At 39.0% G+C, this 21,987-nt stretch overlaps 1 protein-coding gene across 1 annotated transcript in view; it reads left to right on the top strand.

Moving 5' to 3' along the window:
- LOC135473684 (dentin sialophosphoprotein-like) overlaps positions 1-21,987 on the top strand; it is a 27,263-nt gene continuing 5,276 nt past the window's right edge. The window contains exons 1-2 of the mRNA XM_064753550.1: positions 1-57; positions 17,166-17,249. The gene's annotated coding sequence lies outside the window, so the exon portion shown is untranslated. The remainder of the gene's footprint in view (positions 58-17,165; positions 17,250-21,987) is intronic.

The raw sequence follows: 21,987 nt of genomic DNA on the forward strand, positions 1-21,987 counted from the left end.
ACCAGTGGATCACGTAGAGGACAAGCCCAGGACTTCTCACCTTAGAGGATAACCCAGGTAAGAATTATACTGATTACAGGTGTGGCAAGCTCAAAGATTCCCGTTAATAAGTGTCTCACCGCCATTAAAGATGAACTCGTCCGCGTAGTTGTGGTAGATAAGTAAGCTTAACATGATGAATAGGACCAGTCAAAAAACCCACTCTCTTCTCATTAAGAAAAGAGCAGCAATTCTATAGTGTTTAATGTACCACCCATGTTTTCATGGTGACCACGTACGTTGCTTACAACGACACTGTGTCCTTTCGGCTCGTACATTGTGCTTTTAGAGGAGCTGTTGGGCTTTTGTGTGCGATTGATTGGGCGTACTATTAGCAACATTCATTATGATCAAGACAGCGACGTATGCTAATTTGCCTGTTATGTTGACCTGCCCTGTAAGCTTACTCTAAATGAGTTGCCCTGGGCCATAAGCAAAACAAAACCTTTGCCTTTACAGAATTAACCCACACTTGTCCTAACCATTCGATAATATGACAGCTTTGTCTATAACTTTGTATAATTATATACCGGCACAGGATCATATGAAGAGTCATACACAGTGCCTTGTTACTGTCTTTTCAGTACAGGATGTGACATGCTGCGACTAAAACCATACAAAACACCCTCAGGCTTTCATGTGGTAAAAAACATCAATTGCGACACAGACACCATTATTAGAAGTTCAGACTCATTCTTTTTTGGTCGCATCTCAGCTGCATGCCGCGATCGTCATGTAATGCTCACAAAATATGTTATACGTTTTAATACAGGTATTATATATGAAAGCGTTGGAGTAAACACGTGTGGAATTATAACCGTATTCGTGTGTCTGATCGTCTCTTTACAGAGAACCAACAGCTAGGTATGTAGGCATTTACCATAACGTTATGGGGAACAAAACCGCTCCACCAAATTGAGCTTGTAGCTTAATATATTTATGTTCTTTCATGCACGCTGTAAAAGATGGTGTGCCTGGCCTATAATGTGTGCTTTCGAGCTTTGTGTTTAAAGATTACACGTATGTATTCATATGTAATTTATTCGCCTAAAACACACCTTGCGTCTTTCCACCATCATTGAAAACGGTTGATGTTTGTACTTGTGTGAATCCGTTTTCTTACTTTACACACTTTTGTACTGCTTTGGTCGTTGTTTGAACGTTGTTTTGATAATTGATCTTGCGATTCTTTGGTTGAAGGCTGGTATACGAATGTTTGTTTTGACGTCTAGATATGAAAATAATACACAAAAAGTGGACGGTTATCATTCTTCCACGACACAAAACGTTGACAGTTTTTTCACTACAAACACTACATTTATCACTGTTTACAATTAGAAAATTCAAAGTGACTGAATTCTGAGTTTACCTGGAAATAGCTGAAATCTGTATAACAGGTTTTCGTCGTATGTCCTTCAATAATTTGTAGAGCACACGTTTATCCATACTAATGTCTTGTTAGACAACACGTCGACATGGCGCACTCAGTCGTTGTCAAACTGGTAGGTCGTTTGTTGACCTGAAAGATCAAAGTAACCTTTTCCGAGAATTGCTAAGGCAGTTTTATTGTCCATTCCACTCATCACATTTACTTCATTACATCCGTTTGAATTTCAGTTTGAAGACTGTTATTTGTAGCTCGTTTTGCCATCCACTGCCGATCAACAAGGCTCCTTTGAGCTGGCCTCAATGTTTAATCCGTTTTTTTTTATCTGCATTTTGACATATGCCATGTATGCGGCATTGAACCCTGTATTGACATTTAATGTCACCTTCGCTGAACAAAACATCAAACAACTTCACATGCCGTTTGTCTCCTGCTCTAGCCAGCAATTTTATGCCATTGAAACGATTTTTAAAATCTATTTACTTTCGTGACATTAACAATTAACACAGCGCCTTATCCATACTGTTTTGAGCATTATACCAAATAATATAATAATGTAACACCATATATAGCGAAGGCTTGAGTGAATACCGAGTAAAGCCAAAGCTTGGGTGAATACAGGGTATGGGCGAATACCGAGTATAGCTAAGGCTTGTTTAAATACCGGGTATAGCCAAGGCTTGGGTGAATACCGGGTATAGCCAAGGTTTGAGTGAATACCGGGTATAGCCAAAGCTTGGGTGAATACAGAGCATATCCTAACAGGATTTTTTGTGCAACTATAAGAAAGAACAAAACCCTTGTCCTTCTCATCTCATGCCAGTTTTTGACCGATGAGTTTTTGACTGAGAATCAGGCAATGAGAATTTTAAAAAAAGGAATAAGTAGCGTCACTGTTATCAACTTGACTGACATTTTAGCTACAATAACAATGTCCTCAGTAGCTCGACAATACTTCAAGCACAACACCATTCATAGCGACAAGACCAGCATCAACAATGTGAACAGTAACATAACCCATAGCAACACCATCAACAGCCACATGACCCGTAGCAACACCATCAACAGCCACATGACCCGAAGCAATACCATGGACTGCCACATGGCCCGTAGCAGCATCATCAACTGCCACATGACCCGTAGCAACACCATCAACAGCCACATGACCCGAGGCAACACCATCAACAGCCACATGACCCGTAGCAACACCAACAACAGCCACCTGACCCGTAGCAACACCAACAACAGCCACATGACCCGAGGCAACACCATCAACAGCCACATGACCCGTAGCAACACCAACAACAGCCACCTGACCCGTAGCAACACCAACAACAGCCACATGACCCGTAGTAAAACCAACAACAACCACATGACCCGTAGCAAAACCATGAACAGCAAGACGACTAGTAACAACATCATCAACAGCAAAATGACCAATAGCAACACCATCAAAAGCAACATCCAACGCTGACAGCAAGGGAAACATAAACTCATAATTTTCATAACCACCGTTAATAATAAATCACTATAAGCAACATCGTCTTCAGTAACAATGGTCAGTATTGTCAGGTGACAATTAAACATGTTTCATCAGTATTAGCCTCAAGTTAGAATCCTGTGAATGGTAGCATTCATTTCATGGAAAAACCCTGACCAGCCCATATGTTTGCCTAAAATACATTATCTGTGTCTGCAGATACATGCGTAAGTAACTGGGATCAGACACACGGAAAGACAGATAGTGATGTTTCACATTTGATGGTGTCATTTAAGTGTAAATCAAGCGTGAATTATTTCTATCAGATGTTCATCAACGTTTGTAATACTTCCTGCCAATCTCATTGTGAATAATGTAATCAGCGACGTGACAGCGGCTTGTGAAAACTGCACAGATATAAACCCTTATATACATAACTGTACAGGGATATAATGCAGGGGATGCTGGACGTTCCTACCATACATAACTACCCTACGTCATCAGTGTAGAACAGAATACCTGCCTGCAATGTTGATTTAAACAGAAGACGGACAAAAAACGTTGGATTATCCCTATATATGATAACGTACGGCTATTAATCTAGCCGATTTAATTAAGTTCGGAGAGAAATTATAACAGCCTGGAGAAATGTTCATCTAGAGCAGGTATATGTGTTACCTGGAACAGGTTATTCTGTTATGCGCCATTGTGCTGCACCTTGTCGACAGCTCAGGTACAAGCATCATGTGTTAGTAAATCACATTCACGGCTACCTCCGGGCCATAACCTGAACAGAGGGTCGCTTAAATGGAATGATCAAATGCCCAGGCAAAAAACACACTGACCTAAGGAGAAGTCATTCACAGTATCTCGTAAAAGATCAACCGTTTAGTACTTGCCCATAGGCTTGCATGACTAGGTGAAAGGAACAGTACGTCGTTAGCATGTGTGAAGCCAGTGCTGAGCCGAGAGAGATCCCGTGGAGGTAGCCTGCTAATATCGATGGGTTGCACCTTTTTGTCACTCCTTCTTATCACGGTGGATATCCTTCAGGTGAGGTGTTCTATGTGATTGTTTGGGCTTGCGTAAGATCCATGACTGTTCTATCTGCTGGTGCTCTTCTTTGATAAGTTAGTATTTGGTTTGATCAGTAAGTTTTCAGTAGAGTCAGACTTAGTGTCACGTTTGATCTTTGGTTCGTTCTATCTGATTCAGTAAGTGTTCTGTTTTATTAGTTAGCGTTCTTTTTAGTCAGGTGGTGTTTTTTTTATCAGTTCGTTGTTTTAATTTATTAGTTAGCGTAATGTTTGGTCTTCTGTTGTTTTTATTGATCAGTTAATGTCATGTGTTGTCAGTTGGTGTTTCGCTCGAGCAGACAGTTTTTGGCTGATGTTGCCGAGTTAATGTTCTGTTTAATGAGTTAGTGTTCTATATTAACAGTTAGTGCTCTCTACGATCAGTTAGTATTCCGTTTGATCAGTTGATATCTTCTGTCAGAGTTCTGTTTGATCTGCCAGTTTTTAGTTGATGGGATGATCTGTTTGATCATTTTCATTGGTTAATGAGTTAGTGTCCTTATTATTTAAGTCAGTTAATGTTCTTTTCGATCAGTTAGTGTTCCTTTAAAGCTCTATTTTAACCGTGTGGTCAGTCAGTCTTCAGTTGCTGGGTTCGTGATAACATCTCATTCCTTGCTCTCCGCTGATTAGACACCTTGATCAAGTAACAAAAAAACGAAGAAAGTAAAGATGCAGATGACTGACTCAGTTAGCTGCCAGTGAACTCTAGCCAGGGCTATAGAGAGACTACTCTCGGCTAACCCCAGACGAGTTGTACGATGGATGGACATGTTGTTGTTGTGCCTTAGGGTCGTCAGTCTTCATAACTGGCGGCCTGACCGTTGGGGCGACACGCTCCCCCCGATCACCAGACACCGTCTGTCATAAACAATCTCTTGATCTGCTGCGTGTATGTCCACTCTCATGGCCCGTGTAGTCTCCAAGGAACAGGCTTTATGGTGTACGCAGTAGTTTATGTCGTGGCTCACTGGCCACATGACGCACATGCCGGGTAGGTTTGACGAAGCTTACCTTCATGTTTTTTGTTCACAGGTTATATACTATGTCAGTTGTTTTATCTGTACATACGTGTAATTAAGAGACACCTCATTACGACAAGATGTCTAGGCCAAGTCTATATTTATCTTTTCATTTATTAACATCGTCAGTAAGTACATATCTAAACGTTTGGTGTTTGAATTTAGGAAGACATGTCAAACGTTCAGTGTCATGGCGTTGATCTGGTTCTTATTTCGTGGAATTTGTTAGTGGGATGGTCTGTGTATTATATTTGTTTTGACGCGTGGATTTGGTATACTAGCTTCCACCTGGTGAAAAAATAAAATGTATCTATGGGATACTTCTTAACTGTATGTGCAGTAGGCCAGGTATGCTAGTATGCCTTTTCTAATGTTTTTTCAATACCCTGGCCAGTAAACAAACATCCAGCGACTTGCAGTAGCTGTCCATGCAGCTACCATGCACTACCATGTACCAGGCATTATTAATGTAAGATAGTCCTGTTTAGGGACACTGCATTGTGGATCGTTACTATACATCATAGATGGCGCGGGTTACATGTGATTTTTCATCAGACAGATACCAGTTAATGTACCAAAGCGTTCAGTACAAGTCTTAAAAATTAAAGTATATATATACTGATTTGTGATTTAGAAATTGAATATCGTTTCATATGTCTTCATCATAATACAGGTTAACTCATACATATGGATATTGGAAGCGCGTGAAAGTTTACACACATCGCTTAGTAAATCTATGAATGCCCTTCCTTTGTTGTGAATATTTCACGGTCGAAAATCCTCAGCGAGGTTCATCTATTGCTTAGGATTATTTTCTTAAAACTTACATTGAAGGTAGTTAGGTATCCTACATGTAGATGTTGGGTTATGTGAAATACGTGGTTCACACAGCTTCATCAAACTCCCGGGCCTTTACAAGTATAGGTTATATCGAATGACTGCAGTTGTAAACGATCCCTGTGTGAAAAGTATCTGTCTATACTTAAAGACATAAATCTAACGCTGCATTGATTTTCGGTACCGCGTGATACCCAATCACTGAGTAAATGTGTACCTTATGATCCACGGTTACTCTTTTTATAACTATACGTCTCCTGTTACTGTACAGTTATCTAGTGCCCCCCCCCCCCCCCCCCCGCCCTCATAAATATACAATATTCAGCGGTGGAGACAGGTTTGTTGCAACGAATGGTTGACTGGTCGGTTCATGTTATGTGCACTACAGAATTGCATATGAGTATGTGCTGATATACTAGTAGTCTGCTTTCCAAAACTAATGTAATGTGACATCCTAATACGTTCTGGGTGATATAAACGTGTACCCCGACAACTGGCCATGTACAATCCGTTATCAACTGATCATGTAGACCTACTGTCAGTGATCAAAGCATGATGTATTGTCTGTGACATAATCAATAGGTCCTGTCCGACATTCACTGATCGTGTAGATCTCCCGTCAGTGATCAACGCATTATGTATTGTCGGTGACTTAATCATCATGTAGTGGCCTCCGTGGCTCAGTTGGTTAGCGCGCTAGTGCAGTGTTATCACCCAGGAGTCTCTCACCAATGCGGTCGCTGTGAGTTCAAGTCCAGCTCATGCTGGCTTCCTCTCCGGCCGTACATGGGAAGGTCTTTCAGCAGGATGGTCGTGGGTTTCCCTCGGGCACTGCCCGGTTTGCACCCACCATAATGCTGGTGGGTGCACTTATAACGCCTTCGTATAAGTGAAATATTATACGGCGTAAAACACGAATCAAATAAATAGATACTGTCAGTAATCAAAGCATGATGTATTGTATGTGACATAATCATCATGCACTCTCCGACATTAACTGATCGTGTAGACTTATTATCAGTGATGAACGCACGATGTATTGGCTGCGACAACAGACAATGTAATGTCACAGATTGACCCATGGGATACTAGAAACTGGCAACTGCATATATACTGGGGACTGACCATCGACCATAGCAACTGATCATATGCTGTCAGTGAAAGCCTTTACCTGGGAATGTCCAGGTCATGTTTATTACTGGGACTTTACCTGGGAATGTTCATGTTATATGTATCACTCCTACCTTACCTGGGAATGTTCACGTCATGTTTATTACTGCCAATTTACCTGGGAATGTTCAGGTTATGTTTATTACTGCGACTTCACCTGGGAATGTTCAGGTCATGTTTTTCACTCCTACTTTACCTGGGAATGTTCAGGTCATGTTTGTCACTTTTACTTTACCTGGGAATGTTCAGGTCATGTTTGTCACTCCTACTTTACCTGGGAATGTTCAGGTCATGTTTGTCACTTCTACTTTACCTGGGAATGTTCAGGTCGTGTTTATCACTTCTACATTACCTGGGAATGTTCAGGTTGTGCTTACCACTCCTACATTACCTGGGAATGTTCAGGTCGTGTTTACCACACCTACTTTACCTGGGAATGTTCACTTTATGTTTGTCACTCCTACTTTACCTGGGAATGTTCAGGTCATGTTTATTACTGCGACTTTACCTAGGAATGTTCTGGTCATGTTTTTCACTCCTACTTTACCTGGGAATGTTCAGGTCATGTTTGTCACTTTTACTTTACCTGGGAATGTTCAGGTCATGTTTGTCACTCCTACTTTACCTGGGAATGTTCAGGTCATGTTTGTCACTTCTACTTTACCTGGGAATGTTCAGGTCGTGTTTATCACTTCTACATTACCTGGGAATGTTCAGGTTGTGCTTACCACTCCTACATTACCTGGGAATGTTCAGGTCGTGTTTACCACACCTACTTTACCTGGGAATGTTCACTTTATGTTTGTCACTCCTACTTGACCTGGAAATGTTCAGGTCATGTTTATTACTGCGACTTTACCTAGGAATGTTCTGGTCATGTTTTTTACTGCGACTTTATCTGGGAATGTTCAGGTCATGTTTGTCATTCCTACTTTACCTGAAAATGTTCAGGTCGTGTTTAACACTCCTACATTACCTGGGAATGTTCCGGTCATGTTTATTACTGCGACTTTACCTGGGAATGTTCAAGTCATGTTTATTACTGCAACTTTACCTGGGAATGTTCAGGTCATGTTTATTCCTGCGACTTTACCTGAGAATGTTCAGGTCATGTTTGTCTCTCTTAGTTTACCTAGGAATGTTCAGGTCATGTTTTTCACTCCTACTTTACCTGGGAATGTTCAGGTTATGTTTATCACTCCTACATTACCTGGGAATGTTCACGTCATGTTTTTTACTGCCAATTTACCTGGGAATGTTCACGTCATGTTTATTACTGCCAATTTACCTGGGAATGTTCAGGTTATGTTTATTACTGCGACTTTTCCTGGGAATGTTTAGGTCATGTTTTTCACTCCTACTTTACCTGGGAATGTTCAGGTCATGTTTGTCACTCTTACTTTACCTGGGAATGTTCAGGTCGTGTTTGTCACTCCTACTTTACCTGGGAATGTTCAGGTCATGTTTTTCACTTCTACCTTACCTGGGAATGTTCAGGTCGTGTTTATCACTTCTACATTACCTGGGAATGTTCAGGTTGTGTTTACCACTCCTACATTACCTGGGAATGTTCAGGTCATGTTTGTCACTCCTACTTTACCTAGGAATGTTCTGGTCATGTTTATTACTGCGACTTTACCTTGGGAATGGTCAGGTCATGTCTATCACTCCTACTTTACCTGGGAATGTTCAGGTCGTTTATTAATGCGAATTTACCTGAGAATGTTCAGGTTATATTCATCACTCCTGATTTACCTGGGAATGTTCAGGTCGTCTTTACTACTCTTACATTACCTGGGAATGTTCAGGTCGTCTTTACTACTCTTACATTACCTGGGAATGTTCAGGTCATGTTCATTCATTCGACTTTACCTGAGAATGTTCAGGTTATGTTTGTCACTCTTACATTACCTCGGAATGTTCAGGTCATGTTTTTCACTCCTACTTTACCTGGGAATTTTCTGGTCATGTTTGTCACTCCTACTTTACCTGGGAATGTTCAGGTAATGTTTGTTTCTTCTAATTTACCTGGGCATGTTCAGGTCATGTTTGTCACTTCTACTTTACCTGGGAATGTTCAAGTCATGTTTATTACTGCGACTTTACCTGGGAATGTTGAGGTCATGTTTCTTACTGCGACTACCTGGGAATGTACTGGTCATGTTTATTACTGCGACTTTATCTCGGAATGTTCAGGTTATGTTTGTCACTCCTACTTTACCTTGAAAATGTTCAGGTCGTGTTTACCACACCTACCCTACCTGGAAATGTTCAGGTCGTGTTTACCACACCTACCCTACCTGGAAATGTTCAGGTCGTGTTTACCACATCTACATTACCTGGGAATGTTCAGGTTATGTTTGTCACTCCTACTTTACCTGGGAATGTTCAGGTCATGTTTATTACTGTGATTTTACCTGGGAATGTTCAGGTCGTCTTTACTACTCTTACATTACCTGGGAATGTTCAGGTCATGTTTATTAATGCAAATTTACCTGAGAATGTTCAGGTTATATTCATCACTCTTGATTTACCTGGGAATGTTCAGGTCGTCTTTACTACTCTTACATTACCTGGGAATGTTCAGGTCATGTTCATTCATGCGACTTTACCTGAGAATGTTCAGGTTATGTTTGTCACTCTTACATTACCTAGGAATGTTCAGGTCATGTTTGTCACTCCTACTTTACCTGGGAATGTTCAGGTAATGTTTGTCTCTTCTAATATACCTGCGCATGTTCAGGTCATGTTTGTCACTCCTACTTTACCTGGGAATGTTCAAGTCATGTTTATTACTGCGACTTTACCTGGGAATGTTGAGGTCATGTTTCTTACTGCGACTACCTGGGAATGTTCTGGTCATGTTTATTACTGCGACTTTATCTCGGAATGTTCAGGTTATGTTTGTCACTCCTGCTTCACCTTGAAAATGTTCAGGTCGTGTTTACCACACCTACCCTACCTGGGAATGTTCAGGTCGTGTTTACCACATCTACATTACCTGGGAATGTTCAGGTTATGTTTGTCACTCCTGCTTTACCTGGGAATGTTCAGGTCATGTTTATTACTGTGATTTTACCTGGGAATGTTCAGGTCATGTTTACAACAATTACATGACCTGGAAATGTTTATTTTAAGTTTATTACTTTGACTGTACCTGGAAATGTTCCTGTCATGTTTATTAATGCGAATTTGCCTGGGAATGTTCAGGTGATTTTTGTCACTCTTACATTACCTAGGAATGTTCAGGTCATGTTTTTCACTCCTACTTTACCTGGAAATGTTCTTGTCATTTTTGTCACTTCAACTTTACCTGAGAATGTTCAGGTAATGTTTGTCACTCCTACTTTACCTCGGAATGTTCAGGTCGTGTTTACCACACCTACTTTACCTGGGAATTTTCAGGTTATGTTCATCACTCCTGATTTACCTGGGAATGATGAGGTCATGTTTATCAGTACTCTTTACCTGGGCATGTTCAGGTTATATTTATCACATCTAATTTACCTGGAAATGTTCAGGTCATGTTTATTACTGGGACCTTACCTGGGAAAAATCAGATTATGTTTATTACTTTGACTTTACCTGGGAATGTTCAGGTCATGTTTATTAATGCAACTTTACCTGGGAATGTTCAGGTCATGTTTATTAATGCAACTTTACCTGGGAATGTTCAGGTCATGTTTATTAATGCAACTTTACCTGGGAATGTTCAGGTCATGTTTATTAATGCAACTTTACCTGGGAATGTTCAGGTCATGTTTATTAATGCAACTTTACCTGGGAATGTTCAGGTTATGTTTGTCACTCTTACTTTACCTGGGAATGTTTAGGTCATCTTTTTCACTCCTACTTTATCTGGTAATGTTCAAGTCATTTTTGTCACTCCTACTTTACCTGGGAAGGTTCAGGTAATGTTTGTCACTTCTACTTTACCTGGGCATGTTCAGGTCATGTTTGTCTCTCCTACTTTACCTAGGAATTTTGAGGTCAAGTGTATTACTGCGAATTTACCTGGAAATGTTCAGGTCATGTTTGTCACTTTACCTGTCGTCATATGACTGAAACATTGTTGAGTACGACGTTAAACTTTAAGCACTTACTTTACCTGGGAATGTTCAGGTCATGTTTTTCAGTCCTACTTTACCTGGTAATGTTCTGGGCATGTTTGTCACTCCTAATTTACCTCTGAAGGTTCAGGTAATGTTTGGTACTTCTACATTACCTGGGCATGTTCAGGTCATGTTTGTCACTTCTACTTTACCTGGGAATGTTCAGGTCATGTTTATTACTGCGACTTGATCTGGGAATATTCAGGTAATGTTTGTCACTCCTACTTTACCTGGGAATGTTTAGGTCATGTTTGTCACGCCCATTTTATCTGGGAATGTTCAGGTCATGTCTGTCACTCCTACTTTACCTGGTAATGTTCAGTTTATGTTTATCACTCCTACACTACCTGGAAATGTTCAGGTCATGTTTGTCACTCCTACTTTACCTGGGAATGTTCAGGTCATGTTTTTTAGTGCGACTTTACTGGGGAATGTTCAGGTCATGTTTATTACTGCGACTTTACCTGGGAATGTTCAGGTCATGTTTTTTAGTGCGACTTTACTGGGGAATGTTCAGGTCATGTTTATTACTGCGAATTTACCTGGGACTGTTCAGATCATGTTTGCCACTCCTACTTTAGCTGAGAATGTTCAGGTCGTGTTTACCACTCCTACATTACCCAGGAATGTTGAGGTCATGTTTATCACTTCTACCTTACCTGGGAATGTTCAGGTCATGTTTTTCACTTCTACTTTACCTGGGAATATTTAGTTCGTGTTCGTCACTCCTACATTACCTGGGAATGTTCAGGTCATGTTTATTAATGCAATTTTACCTGGGAATGTTCAGGTCATGTTTGTCTCTCTTACTTTACACAGGAATGTTCAGGTCATGTTTTTCAGTCCTACTTTATCTGGGAATGTTCAGGTCATGTTTGTCACTCCTACTATACCTGGGACTGTTCAGGTAATAATTGCCTCTCCTACTTTACCTGGGCATGTTCAGATCATGTTTGTCTCTCCTACTTTACCTGGCCATGTTCAGGTCATGTTTGTCACTCCTACTTTACCTCTGAAGGTTCAGGTAATGTTTGTTACTTCTACTTTACCTGGGCATGTTCAGGTAATGTTTGTCACTCCTACTTTACCTGGGAATGTTCAGGTCATGTTTGTCACTCCTACTTTATCTGGGAATGTTCAGGTCGTGTTTACCACTCCAACATTACCTGGGAAAGTTCAGGTCTTGTTTATCACGCCTACTTTATCTGGTAATGTTCAGGTCATGTCTGTCACTCCTACTTTACCTGGTAATGTTCAGTTTATGTTTATTACTCCTACATTACCTGGGAATGTTCCGGTCATGTTTATTACTTTGAGTTTACCTGGGAATGTTCAGGTCATGTTTATTAATGCAACTTTACCTGGGAATGTTCAGGTTATGTTTGTCACTCTTACTTTACCTGGGAATGTTTAGGTCATCTTTTTCACTCCTACTTTATCTGGTAATGTTCAAGTCATTTTTGTCACTCCTACTTTACCTGGGAAGGTTCAGGTAATGTTTGTCACTTCTACTTTACCTGGGCATGTTCAGGTTATGTTTGTCTTTCCTACTTTGCCTGGGAATGTTGAGGTCAAGTTTATTACTGCGAATTTACCTGGGAATGTTCAGGTCATGTTTGTCACTTTTACTTTACCTGTCGTCATATGACTGAAAAATTGTTGAGTACGACGTTAAACTCCAAGCACTTACTTTACCTGGGAATGTTCAGGTCATGTTTTTCAGTCCTACTTTACCTGGTAATGTTCTGGGCATGTTTGTCACTCCTAATTTACCTCTGAAGGTTCAGGTAATGTTTGGTACTTCTACATTACCTGGGCATGTTCAGGTCATGTTTGTCACTTCTACTTTACCTGGGCATGTTCAGGTCATGTTTGTCACTCCTACTTTACCTGGGAATGTTCAGGTCGTGTTTACATACTGTTACATTACCTGGGAATGTTCAGGTTTTGTTTTTTACTGCGACTTTACCTGGGAATGTTCTGGTCATATTTGTTATATCTACTTTACCTGGGAATGTTCAGGCCGTGTTTACCACTCTTACATTACCTGGGAATGTTCAGGTTTTGTTTTTTACTGCGACTATCTTACCTGGGAATGTCCTACTACATTTGTAACTCCTGCTACATTTATCAACCCTGACTGCTATTGATGTATTATGATTCTATTGCGTGGATTGAGTAAGGCTTTTCTATAAAGCCATTTAATTCGCATTGACATTCTTTTTAATAACTCATGATTTCATTTTCGTACTTCTTTAGCATTTTTGTGACAAGGATACATTATAACGGAAGGTGTGATACCTAACCAGGGAATGTTGCATCCCGTTCTTAACACTGACCTCTCAAACAGGAAGTAAATAAGCTGTAATGTTGTATTACAACAAATGTCTGCGACCGGCGCTAGAAAGTGTGTTCTAAACTGATAATTCATGGTAAATATCTAACATTCAATATAGGATAGTTGAAGGCGTATGATTTAAATGATATAAGGTATATTATGATATTCCTTTGCGAGCTTAAAAAACTAAGAGACTGTTTGTCGGGGTATTTATCACTAGGCTACGCAGGAATCTTGCCTCTGTTCATTACGTGCACTTGTTATCTACATAGTATCTTGTCTCGAGAGCGGTGACAACATTTAACCTGAAGAATATATTTGTATTTAAATGCTAACTATAAAACGCTCAAATGAAAAGAATCATGTGGTTAACAATTTCTCTGATTTGAGCTTTTTTCGTTGTTTTCTTTAGAATACTTGCGTCTGAATTATGGCACAAATGCCATACCCTTGAAAATAAAGTTAATTATTTGCATTTTTTCGCAAATAATTACTAGCTATGGTTATGTTTTGTAACTATTACGCTACTTTCCCTTTATAATTCATGGTTTCTGTTCCACCCATCCAATTTTTGTTGGCCTTAGCATAATAGAAAGACGACAATGTCTTATTTTTGATTTTAAGCTGAAAAATGTTTGAAATGTCTTGAAGTGTCAGATCACATGAGTAACAGACGAAAGCAAGTTTAGATGGTAACAATAGGTTTATTTAGTACATGGCAATACTTTGAGATGAAGATAGCGTCATGCCTACAAGGTTTGGAGTTTGAAGATCTTAAAATATTTCATCTAATCCACAAAACCGTGGTGTTTCTAGTATACGCCCACGAGGACTATTTCCAAGACACAAGAACCTACAAAGACGACTCTTATCATAATATTGATAATCAACAAAAACCTGTTTACTTCTGCATGAGCATCCGTGTGATAAAGTCTAAGTATAAAGGCAAGTCCAGAACGAAGGATGCCTTTTCGCATGAACGACGTGTGTGTATAATGAAGGCCTAGATAGTAGAGAGATACTCTTATGTCTTCTGACGGATATTTCCTGCGATATGACCAATGGCTGTTGGGCATTCTGAATTCGTCGTTGTTCCTGTTAACGTTTGAACTCTAAACATGCCATTTATAATCTCTTTTGAGTCTTGACATGTCAAACCCTTCATAGGATGTGGATGTGACAAGACTTTATATCTGACATCGTGAATTGGCCATCCTCTCACCCACAGAAATTAGTACCACCTCATATAGACTATCTTGATCGCAAATAATAGTCCAAATTTTCCGGAGTGCCTTAGCTTTTTCCAACTCCGTAAATTACGTATTAGTTTACATCAATATCACATTAACTTTGACAACACCAATAGTGCTTGCATGAATTCGCAAAGAGCAAGAAAAAGGTTCATAAATGGCGGCATACGAGATCTTGCCCCATGAGTTAATATTCAAGTGACGGGTGTGCTTTCCACACATAGGTCCAGTGAAAGTGCTACCGGGAAGTGTATGTCTGTCAACTTAATGCTTAGAAACATCTGTAGTACACAAATTTCGTACGCTGTAGACTTATGCAATCTATATAAACATTCACATACATATATATACATTCGCATACATTCAGACATATATACATTCAGGTCGTATTTATTACTTCTATATATACATTATATATACATTCACAACATACTATTTATTACAGTTTCTTTCCTCAAAGGAACATTCCCAGAAAAACACTAATCGATTTCATGGCCAAAACTCGATGTTTTGATTTCACTAAAAACATTATTTCATATTATTTTGGTTTATATAAATGGCTAGTACAAATCTGTTATGCCATCGCCATATTCACAAGGTTTTATAGGGATGAATAGGAAAAAAAAAACAGCTTGCAGGATTATTATTTCTAACTTTCGATACTTCCGTATTTTACAAGTGCGTAGTTCAAATCCGTCAGAAAGTATTGAGAAGCCTGTAACCCTATTTGTCTAACGTTTACTTTTTGTTACAAAATGGGGGCCTATACTCATAGGCCCTGAGCATAGTTCCAAGTGTCCACGGTTATGCTGTGTTATAATGCATGGGGAAATAAACATGGCTCTATTGTTTGTCTGGCTTATCAGTTGACCTACATACCTACCTGTTTTCTCATCACACTACGCACCCACAATAAACCCTAAACAGGTTTAGACATTTAATGATTGACCGCAAATTGACCGTCCTCTCAGCGTGACACCACTGACAAAGTACACTTCTATGAGGACTTTTAAACTCTGTAAAGTGATCTAGAAGCCCTGTTTCACTTGTTTTGAGAGACTTGGTACAGTTCAATACATTTTACGATGACACGCCTGGTTTAAGTCATGTTTTCTCGGTTGTGTTTGACCAGAAACAATCACTTCATCTGAGATCAGCGCTAGTTGATATAGAATCACTGGTGTCATCTAGGCATGTCCTTCGTCGTGTATTCCAGATGGTCGTTGTATATATTGAGGTCAAATCATTTAGCCAATTTCAAACCACTCAGGTATTTCGATTCCCCGCAAATAAATGCAGAGTTTGATTTGACGTTTACCATTGTGATTCCACGCACAAAATAAAAACCTTTATTTTGAAAAATGTCCATATCCAAAATATTCATGAGAGCTTTGGGCCATTTATTTCTATGGGCATATTTTTACACTATTTAAAAGATTACTGCGCTGTGTTCATCCAGTCAGAGAACAGCACAGATTTATGTATTCACAAAGCAAATGAAAATGAGTTTTAATACCTTCATTTTAAGAAACCCTTTCCTACCCGTAAAAAGTGGCACGTAAACTAATAACGACAGGTTCACCTCCCCGACCTTGGACATGCGCCATGCACGGGCCTTTCGTGGGACAATTTTTTTTTCTTTCATTTTTTATTTTTGAGAAGGTTTTCTGTAGATTCATAACACAATGACGTAAAGGTCTGACTTCAATTTAGCATGCCAGTGAACACTTCCTTCATTTGACTGATCGTTCATCTGGTGCTAGACAAGTCTGAGTTAATACAGATTATCTGTTGTTCTACTGGATGTATGACCTCATGTACAAACGTTCTGTGGCATTTTTCATATTTCTAGCTATAGAAATAGTTCAAGCACCATCACACCTCATCAATAAATGTGGCGTTTACGACATGTTATATACAAATCAGACAATGCGGCTTTCATGAGATGTTATTAATCAGGGAATAATTTTATAGCCCGTGCTGTTCACAGATAACTGATATAAATGTTGCATTTCTTTCCATATTAGTCATTGATAATGAATTTGATAAGTATTTTTTTGAGAAATTCAAACCACGGTGAGAAATTCAAACCACGACTCAATAAAGCAAAGAAAAGGTTATTTTAACTACACGTTATTCAGAGACATGAGAGTTATTGAGTTATGTCACAAATGTGCAAACCTGTATACATTAGTGAGTGAACCAGTCCCCATGACTATCACAACGTTCATATTGGGAATCCAGCATTCGTGGGTCACGGGCAGGTGGATAGGATGGTTTAGTACAGGATTCTCAGATGGGATCTGTTGGGATTGTCCAGAAACTAGCTAACAAATAACAACAGTGATCAGTGTGTTAATAAACATCTCCTTATTTACCCATAGCGGGTTTACAAAAACGACCATAATCTGAGCAGGTCGAAAGATTTTACCGTCATTTTCCTGTTTTACGCAGCCCACAAAGTCCAGAGTCCACAGAGTCTGCAAATGACAGAATGGTATCCGAAGCGAATGACACCACGAAGAGTGTAAAGGTCAGGTAAGTTCAAGTAAGCAGGTTACGTACATATTTTTAAAATAAATTCAAAACCCAATATCCTGGAATCAAAATTTGCACATATTATAGAGCCATGTCAATATTTAATTCTTATATTAACTGTAGCCTGGATTAAGGACAACAGATAGGCGGTTTTAGTGCATGCCCTATAACCTTGGCACATCATTGGTATACTGACATAGACTGCAGTTTGGTTAAAGGTGAAAAAAAGAAGACATGATGCAAACTTTAAATAAAAATTGCGAAAAGTTATTTGTAAAAGTGATCTTCAGCATTTTTTAAACAATTTTTAAGGAGGAAACAACATTCGAAATAATTCTGCATTGTATGTATTTGGGACCACCTCTTCTTTGGATATTAATGTTCTATATGGCGAATGTGAAGTATATCTAATAATTTTCCACACATTTTCATTCGAAGTTTAAATCATTTTTATTATTTGATTTGTTTGAAAGGTATTTATCTTGTTCAAAATTATCGCTGAAATATTCATCGGACAATTTTTAAATTTACTTCTTTGCCCGGTTAACTATAGTCCTGCAATAAACACTGTCCAGCTACCTGTACCCATTTCGTGTTTTCATGATAGCTCGTGTTTTGTGCTCCATGTGTTTGTCAGTCCATATATTTAGCAGGGAGGATATATGTGTATTCTTGACTGGTGTCCAGATTATCACCCCTGTTATGGTCTGGTCGTGTTAGTCGCTCACTACAGGTGTTCACAGTACTGTCACAGAAAAAAACTTACTCCTTTATTAAAGCAGCTCCAATGTCATTCTGTGGAACTGAGACTCACTCAACCGTCAAATAAGCTGACCTGAATTTTAATCATCGCTAATTATTCAACTATTTGGACCGGCTTGGCCTTAGCTGACTTTTGGTAATCCGTCGTATTTATTCTGTGTACAAACAAATCGGCATTCGGAGTCACCCAGGTGGCAAAGCGAAGTTTACTTGCCGTGGTTTTTGTGTGAGGGTGTATTATTTAAAATATTATTATGATAAGTAAGTCGCTTCTATGCATCATTTGTGCACAGTATCATTGTCACACATACATATCAGCTTTTTCGACGCGGCAAGTTTGCCCTGTTAGTAAAAGTACATACTGTACCACGCAACACACAACGATATTTTCAGCCACCTAACCTTTCAGCCACAAATTGCCACCTATTGAATTGTTCTGCATGGTTTAGATTTTCTTTTAAATTTATAGTCCATTGATTTTTTTTTTGCGCCAGACTTTTAATTTCCTGGCTAGTTACGTGTTGAATGGGTTACGTGTCAAACAAAACAAAGACATGGTGTGTGTTTACTTGTCATAAAAAAGCCCATATGCACTAAATGAATTGTTGGTTTACTACAAGCTCTCTGATTTAACAACCCAAGTGTTTGAACATCCAGGTGTCATATTTTCATTTCTCTTCAACAAAGAGTGGTTACTGTACACAATTTTACAGGTTAAACAGTCTGCCTGATCTTGAGAAAACCAGTAACCTCATTCTCTAATCTAAGGCTGCTAGTGTTCACGTGACACCTTCAATGGGATGCATTGGGTCCACAAGTAGGTATAGTTCCCAATATGTTTGTTTCCCAGTTGTCATGATTAGTCGACAAGGACTTGTTCGGGTCTGTACTCATGCTCCTTACCCTCCTTGTGCATGCGTTACAACTGCGACCAGACGATGTGAACAGCTTCATTCACAGCTTACCAGTTTTGTCACAAATACTAAGTATTCAGCTTTATATTCTTGACTGAAATGATTGATTTAAACTTTCACAGGTCACATTTCAGTTTGTAAAACATATGCTTTATAGTTTGAAATATGATATACTTTCTTTTATCTTGCGTTTAAATCTATTCCGACGAACACTCCGCGAGATACCACAGTAGGTGAGCAACAATTTGCGCGTAGTTTCAAACGTGCCTGTACCCCATGTTAACAGCGTAATTATCAGTCCCATCGGTACCTTATATGAAACGGCTTATTGTATTGAATTAAAACTTGGCATAGGCATTACTGTGGTTACTTATACAAGAATTTCCCCTATCGAACTGTTTTGTCCGTTTTGGACAAAATTATGGCCTTTTTTGTCTTGACTTTTTATCAAAAGAGTTGGTTAATCTAAAGTAAAATTTGGTCCATGGCTTTACCAAGACAATTTACAGATCAGTAAAGTTCGAAAGTAAAGTTTTTGGAAGATTCACCCATTTTCTTTTGGTTATGTACTTTGATTTAGCTGTTATTCTGACGCCTCACACCGACAGGGGATGTGTTGCCGTCGTAATACTCCCACAATACTTGTTTTTTTACTATTTTCTAGCATGAGAAGGTTTTACTGGCAGTTCATCCCGACAACAGGAATTGCTCCTTTATTAGGGCTGATCGATTAGGACAGAGAGTGGTGCATTAAGAACAGTTTTATACACGCGTGGATCGATTGTCAAAATTTGTATAATAAACTCCATTTGATATCTTGGTAAGCCACAGTGAGAGGTTTCAAACTGATGAAATATTTTCAGGTCTTTCCAACGTCCAGTGAGAAATCATCAGCCTCAGACCTAGTTTCGACATTTTTAATGTCACAAAGTTAACTACCATACATTTACTGAGCCGTCAAATTTCAAATTGCATTCCATTCAGTCCAACTAGTTCTAACATAATAAACAGGAGGAGTTTTAATTATATTTTTCTTGGTGTTTCAACTAATACTTGTATCTTTTAACCGGTTTATTAAAATTCCGCCCAGTAAGTTAGGTGAGTCATCGCATGCTGGGTACTGAACTATTGGTTAATAAACCAGTAGGACCTTTAATAATAATAATTATTATATTGTATTAATACAACTTTTAGATGATCTCTATCACAGACTTTGGTTGTAATCCATGCCATTTGTATTATGGTAAAAAAACTGGGTTACAAGAAAACTGGAAAAGAAAGTTTTTGTTAAACAGAAACACAAATGATGAATGTCTGACAGACTATCATATCCCCGCAGTCCCATGGAGCAATGTTGTCCACACGCTCAAGATAACTAGCATCCCGTGCTTGCCCAGGCTCAGTTATCTTTTTCTACATCTTCTTTACCTGCTTTAATAGTTTATGCCTCGTCCCGGGGGTTCAGTCTTTTGTTTGGCCAGACAGATAGCATAATGTATATTCTATATAACACGGTGGATTCAGACCACAGGTGGAATGTCCCGCTTGTTCTTTTGACGAAGCTGCAAACTGATAAATAATTGTAACAATTTGATAAAAATTGACCCAGGCCTCCTCTCCTGAAGCTGTGACATATTCTGAAGCTACGTCACATCCTTGCGACCACACGCAATCGTGGCGTTTCCATGGCGACAGTTGAACTTTTTCTTTCTTAATTTAATTTTCCACCTAAATATAACTCGAGTGCGTTAGGCCTTACCTATTGAAAGATAATACTCCATTATATCTGTCATAGAAATCATCCCATCTTCGTGCAAGCCCAGGTCTTGTTTGTGTGTAAATAGTGCATAATTATTACGATGTAAGGTTGGCCTGATTTGATATGTTTCTAGACAGCCTGTCTGCGTCATCAGGCCAATACGCAGTGGATCTCTGAATGACATGCAATGTCAATGACACAGCGTTAAATAGTACATAATACATTTCTCCCTGATTAAAGATATACACATATACAGATGTGGGCTAACATTTCAAGCTCCAATACTTACAAGAGGCTCAAATGCAGTTCAACTTGCGGATGGTCGTGGGTTTCCCCCGGGCTGTGCCCGGTTTCCACCCACCATAATCACTATATGTCAAGGTGTCAGTATAGGTAACCGTGAAACAAATTGCGCCAATTTAAATATAGCACTAAATATTGGCTAGTGGGTTCAGGAAAATCTATTTTGGAGAAGTCCCCGAGAATTGGGTTCCAGCATGGTGCTTGTAGTGATCAGTCGCTGTGACATTGTACGTGAAACCACTGCTCTGTGTAACAATAATAACACTGCATAAATTTATTTCCTCGTAGTTTATGTAAGTTTTCCCAGGCCTCTTCCTTGTCTCAGAAGGTTGTATAGGAATGTATATATATATATATATATATATATATATATATATATATATATATATATATATATATATACGTATTATGTTAAGTAACTAAACCACTGCCTGTTTTGACATTTACGCAACATGTTTCTTACTTACTGGTAGCACATATCCTATTCTTCATAAATAAATACAACCCATGTCTCAATGGAGGTCATCCGCCCTTATATCGTATCTCATAAAATCATGGTGTACCTTATGTGTACACATATGTATGTGTGTATACATATGTATGTGTGTGTACACGTATGTATATATATATATATATATATATATATATATATATATATATATATATATATATATATATATATGCACACATGGTAATAAATATACTTGACGGACACGTCGCTTTTCCAGACTGACTAAAATTATTAACTTCACTGGTCAGTTAAAAGGACGACATATGTGAGGTAGATTATTAACACTGAGAGTTGTTCTGAAGCGCTTTGATTGGTGTGTTGTACGGTGCGTAGAGATCATTAAGACACGTCTGTACAAGTGTATACAGCAAGGGTTTGATGCCTTTAACACTTATCTCAGTAGACAGTGAGATTGTTCTTATGAACACTTAAACGGTAACACATCAGTGATTATCACCTGCGTTAAGGTGATCTGACCTGTTATCCCTA

The sequence above is a fragment of the Liolophura sinensis genome, chromosome 8 (assembly GCF_032854445.1).
Source record: "Liolophura sinensis isolate JHLJ2023 chromosome 8, CUHK_Ljap_v2, whole genome shotgun sequence".
Taxonomy (NCBI): Eukaryota; Metazoa; Mollusca; class Polyplacophora; order Chitonida; family Chitonidae; genus Liolophura; species Liolophura sinensis.